This window comes from Gossypium hirsutum, chromosome D01, assembly GCF_007990345.1.
Source record: "Gossypium hirsutum isolate 1008001.06 chromosome D01, Gossypium_hirsutum_v2.1, whole genome shotgun sequence".
NCBI lineage: Eukaryota > Viridiplantae > Streptophyta > Magnoliopsida > Malvales > Malvaceae > Gossypium > Gossypium hirsutum.
The window spans coordinates 45,799,337-45,805,396 of record NC_053437.1 but is presented as its reverse complement, the minus strand read 5'-3'; the positions used below and the strand labels follow the sequence as shown (position 1 = coordinate 45,805,396).

General features: G+C 29.1%; 1 long non-coding RNA gene across 1 annotated transcript; it reads left to right on the top strand.

Annotated features, from left to right (window-relative positions):
* Nucleotides 1-1,144: 1,144 nt before the first annotated feature.
* LOC107922643 (uncharacterized) lies at nucleotides 1,145-4,120 on the top strand. Its single transcript, XR_001691390.2, has 3 exons — nucleotides 1,145-1,470; nucleotides 1,634-1,667; nucleotides 3,785-4,120. It is a non-coding gene; the product is annotated as an uncharacterized lncRNA (long non-coding RNA).
* Nucleotides 4,121-6,060: the final 1,940 nt, after the last annotated feature.

Below are 6,060 nucleotides of genomic sequence, written 5' to 3'. Positions count from 1 at the left end.
TGGACATCCAATGGGGAGTGTTATGAATATCTTATTAAGTGGGTGTTCATCATGATCAAGATAAATTTTTGATGTACTTTAAATTCTAATAGTTATTAGAATTAGATCTCTACTTCTTTTATACTTTTTATGCCTATAAATAGAGACTCTGATGAAGCATTGTAATAATCCCTTTGATTAATAAAGTACATTCTCTATTGCTTTCATATTTTCTTTGTTCTTTATTCTCTCCATCTTTTTTTATTTTATAACAGTAATTAATTTTTTATTTTTATTTTTTTCTAATTTTTTAAATTTAGAATGTATTGTGGGGAGATTTTGCTAAGAATGAGGGATAATTGCTTAAGGATGATTTTGATGAAAATCTTATTATTACATTGTCTAATGTGAAAGTTTCACTTTACTATGGTAAATATTTTATATTTTTCTGCTAATAATATTTACTAATAGTTGAATTTACGGTAAAATATCTCATATAAATATTATTATGATTTTATAATTATTTAAATAATTTACAATTTTAAAGTAATTCAACCACTACTATGCAAATTAATTTAAATATATTAGAAGTGGATGAGTTGAATAGGAGGTAAATAATATATATATCATATTTTGATAAATACTTTTTCATCGTATAATATATATCATAAGTTGTTTTATTTGTAATTTCAAAGGAACAGTTTTTTACTACCATCACCGTCTTCTTCCTTTTTTTTCTCTTAATCATATATACGGTAGGTTAACTAATATTTCTATCAATTAATAAAAGAGTCCGATGCAAAAAAATAAAAAATAAAAAAAATTACATGTTGGGTCTTTGAAATAGGCCAAATCATTTTGATAATAATCAATTCGATTTGTTTTACTGAGTCCATATAGCCTTATATTTTCTAATTTATTAATTTTAAATATTCATTAAATTTATTAAATTAATAACAACGAAATGAAAATAATATTCTTAAAACTAAAGCAAACCAAAACTATAAAGAACATCTAAATACAACTAAAAATAAAAAAGTTGTATAATGTTTTCCTAATTGGAACTTGTCACTTCTAGTTACTTGGTTAAAATCATTCAGAGTAAAATCACTCCACCTATTTCATTACAACCCTATTTCGTGGACCCCACCTATTCCATCGTTTGGTTGGGTGTAATGTCCTATTACTGGCTTATTACATTACGCCCCTATTCTTAAAATCTGCTGCTTTCTATTACCGAAGGAAAGTTCAGTTTTGCTTCCGTTTTGGTTCTCCCGATTTCATCTGCCCTGTTTTACCCTCCCAACCCGAAAGGCACCTCCACCCTCTCCCTCCCAACATCAAACAGAACCGCCCCTTACATTTTCCTTCCTTCTTTTGTTCCTGAAGGTAACTGCAAAAAAAAATTGGAGGACCGGCCACACAAGTTCATCGCTTTCGAGCAGGAACTAGGGCTTCAAGAGATTCAGAAATACCAGCTTCATCAGAGAAGTGAGTAGTCTTCCTCATCTTCTTTATATATATATATTTTATTCACTTATTTTGTTTTTGATCTCAAAATTCTAACAAGGTTGGCTGTAAGTGGGGGTGTTTCTTTAACTTCAAACCTTGCAAATTGTTGTTGTTTTGACTTTCTTGTTTGGTTCATGATTAGGTCTCAAGATTTCCTTGATCTCTATCCTTTCTGGGTATGTTTTGAATTCCTTTTTGTTTGAAACTTGTAAAAAACAGTGTTTGCTTTTACCAATTGCATTGGTTTCTTGATTGATTTTAATGAAAATGCTTAGTTTTGCACAAACAGAAACTGAAATGAAGGGTATTGTGTGTTGATAGCTCTGATTGGTGGAGGGGGACTGTGAATCCTTCACCATGTTGTGTATTGAATATGCTGGCCCCTGTCGATCTGTTTTTTGTTGGCAACTGGCAAGATTTGTAACCGTTGATGGGACTTGTTGGATTTGACTTTTGTCTTCTATAACATGAATGCATCACCATTTCTGGTATCAAACACATCATCCTTCCCTTGAGTTTCTTTTCACTTTTCTACACAAACAGTAACTTGCTCAAATACTTTAGAGTTATGGCAAAGACAAGTAAATGAAATGGTGGTAGGCCTAGGGTGCATGGTCTAATCTTTCCAGCATTGTCGATTCTTGACAAATAGGGCCGAAGGTGGTTAGATCCTCCATCATCCATGTTTTTCTTTGTTTCATTAGTTATAATGTCTCGGCCCTTCTTCCCCTTGGGATTGGCTCCCACCACCTATAGTAGCCTCTTATAGCTGTTAGTGAACGGCTACTCAATCATCTTCACACTGAGTTTTGGGGGGTAACTTTAGAGTATCTCTTTTCAGAACAGATAGCAAAGGATCTATCGATTCTTGACAAATAGGGCCGAAGGTGGTTAGATCCTCCATCATCCATGTTTTTCTTTGTTTCATTAGTTATAATGTCTTAGCCCTTCTTCCCCTTGGGATTGGCCCCCACCACCCATAGTAGCCTCCTATAGCTGTTAGTGTACGGCTACTCAATCATCTTCACACTGAGTTATGGGGGGTAACTTTAGAGTATCTCTTTTCAGAATAGACAGCAAAGGATCCAATCGGCTATCGGTTCGGAGGACCTCTACTCACAATGGTCTCTTTGTTTAAGTGTAAAGTGTTGTCCAAAATTGACATGTCATTGGAAGAGCTTCCATTGTTCAAAATTCCATTGTTCTTGATTACATCCTTCCAGCCTCTGAATGTCTTAATTTTATTGAATCCCTAAATTTCTTATGTATAGATGAGGTAAAAGTAAGATTACAGAACCAGTATATGATAAAAATACCTCCAGATGAAGCACAAGTAGCTATAAATCATTTGTTTATATTAAGTGTCCATGTGTTGTATGTATCAAGATAGGGTATCATTTTTTTATATTTAAGTGTCCATTTGTTGCACGTATCAAGATAGGGTATCAAAACCAGCATATCGTAACATGTACAATGATCCACTTAAATCCTGTGAGTTGTACATGTTGCTTTTGTTGAAGAGCCAAACCTTTTTCATTTTTTGTGCTGTCATATTGCCATGTATTCACATACAAGCCTTCTATATTCTTCTTATTTCAGGGGCTATACATTTAAGCAATTAATTGAACTTAATTTTTATTAAGTAATGGTACCTGTAACTAGTAATACCCATAGTTCTAAAGATGTCTGAATTTGATCACAAGGTATGGGTGCTTTCTTATTCTACTTTTATGCCTACAGCTTTAACTAGTAAAGCACATGAAGCTTGTAGGTGAGTTAAATTTGTTTTAATAAATAAATCTATCTCAAATTGCTAAAATTTGAGCAAATGGAGGAGACACCTATTCATATTCACATTTAGCAAAGATCCAATGTTGGTGATGGTTCTGCTTCCCATTCTAATCTTTCTTTTCTGACAGAGCCTATACTGTTAGAAACTTTATTATTACAAAGAGGAAAGTCCTTGTTAAGTATTTTGAATTCTCAAGAGTGAAGATGGTTTATTTAGTGAACTGTGGAGATTAATAAGAATTTTCATTTGGTGGATAGGCTATTCTAAATGTGAATTTATAAACAGATGGGACTACTTCTGTTATATTAGGCCATTAGACAAACCTAAGATACTGCCACATCTTTTGTTTCCAAAAAGATGTAATCAGGTTAGTCTAGAGTTATTCCTGATAGTATGAAGGTGGCTTTCTTTAACTAGGACTGTATTTCGCCTGCTCCCTCATAATATCTCTTTTCTCTATCTTGTATGATTTTCTAAATTCGGACCAATGTCTATATGCAGGCATTACTTGAGGAGAGGATCACTACTCAGGCATTAGCTGGTAAACGTCTAGTTCAGGTATTAATAACAATTTTTTTGCTTGTTCCATCACAAGCTGCATTGCTTCTTTTAAAGTCAATTAGATTTAGCTATGTCTTGGTAGCAAGGTAATATCATTTGACAAAAGGCTTAGTCAGGGCACTGCATTTTATCATTAAGAATATTTAAATAGTTTGGTTGATTTGAAGTGTTCTTTCTTAATCTTGAATGTTAATAGTTGTTCTGTAACCAAGGACTACTGTTAAGTACTGGGTTGTACAGCTTGATTCTATGAACATAGAGTAACCATTGACTTCATTGGTGTGTGGAAAATGGATCTCGAAAATTTTGTTGCTAACATTCAAATTCATGTGCTTTTGTTACAAATCATTGTGATTGATAGTTCAGCTCATCAAAAGGAAAATTGTATTTGCCTAGAATACTGTAATATAGAATTGTATTTGACTCTCCAAGGAAATGGAAAACCTTAAAAAAGTATTTGACATATCCATTTTCGTCACAATTGTATGACATAGGTTTTTTGATACCTTTGTCAAATGGGACTGTCTAATGAGGCAGTCTAAGCCTATAGAATAAAAATTGGATCATTAGATATAATCAACTAAACAACTTGATTAAAAAACAATTATTCAATATATTAGTGGTAAAAAATTTTCAAATCCACATTGAAGTTGAGAAACTATCACTTTATTCTTAATTTTCATTTAAAAATAAAAATAAATAACGAGACACATGTTGATTTTAAAATTTTGGTTGTGGTACCAAATAATAATCCTAATTAAAATTAACTAAAATGCTGGATAAATTACTTGTATAGTGAATTTTTTTTTAATATTTTAGCATTTTAAGAAATTTAAATGAAGTTTTTGGGTGTCTCAAGTTGAGTTCAAATCGAGCTTAAGTACTAATTATTCAATGTTATTATGATTGAAAGTGCTTTTAAAAATTGTTTAAAGAAAAATGTGGTTTGTTAATGTTAAATTTGTAACATTGTTGCCAAAAAATACGGTTAAATGTTAAATTGTTCTTCTTAGAGATGATAGTGCAAAGTAAAAGATGGTTAAGTTACATGAGATTTAAATAATTTAATACAATGATACACGAGATATAAATTTTAAATATTTTTTAAAGTAATTAATATAAATTGTTTATAAAATTAATGAAACAGATATCCATATAAAGAAATGAATTTTAAGTTGCAAAGATAATTTTAATACAATGATACACGAGATATGTATTGCAGTTTAAAAATAATAAAGTAGATTATAAATTATATTTAATAATAATTATTTTAAATTATATTTTATAGTATTATATATTATGATTTTAGTAAATTCATATAAGAATATTTAATACTAAGAATTTTATCAAATTATATATTTTTATTAAATTATATTTAATAATAATTATTTTAAATTATATTTTATAGTATTATATATTATGATTTTAGTAAATTCATATAAGAATATTTAATATTAAGAATTTTATTAAATTATATATTTTTATTAAATTATATTTAATAATAATTATTTATTATATATGATTAAATTATTTATTATTTATATTAAAAATCTTATTAAAATTTAATAACAATAACAATAATCATCTAACTAAAAAAAATTCTGCTAAGGGTATTCTAGTCATTTTAGTTTTTTTCCTTATGCTATTACAACATCATTCCATTCAACCAAACACAAGAATACTATTACGCCTTTATTCCATTTCATTCAACCAAACAAAAGGATTACCTATTACGCCTCTATTCCATTACGTTTCTATTTCATTACAGCTCTATTCCATTACAGCGAACCAAACGTGGTAGAATATAAGTTTACATAAGCTCCACAATTACTTTGAAAATTATAGTTGATCAAATTTACAAGATACATAACTAAATATTTTTAATTATAGTAAATATTTATGTTTATTTAGTTACTTATGTGGGTTTGAATGGTTATTTCAATTTCGATCATTTAAATCGAAATAATTAAATAAACTAATTGTTTTAAACATTAAAACATAGTTTTATAATTCAAATATTTTTTTAAATAAACTAAAAACCCATCCCAAATATAAAAAATAAAACCCAAACCCAAATTAATAAGTAAAAATTTATAATTCCAATTTTATAAATAATTTAATTATAATTTTATTAATGTATACTGGGGTGCACCAAAACTCAATTCAATTCGAAAAAAATAAAAAAAATTCAAATTTTGAGTTAATTGAATCGAGTT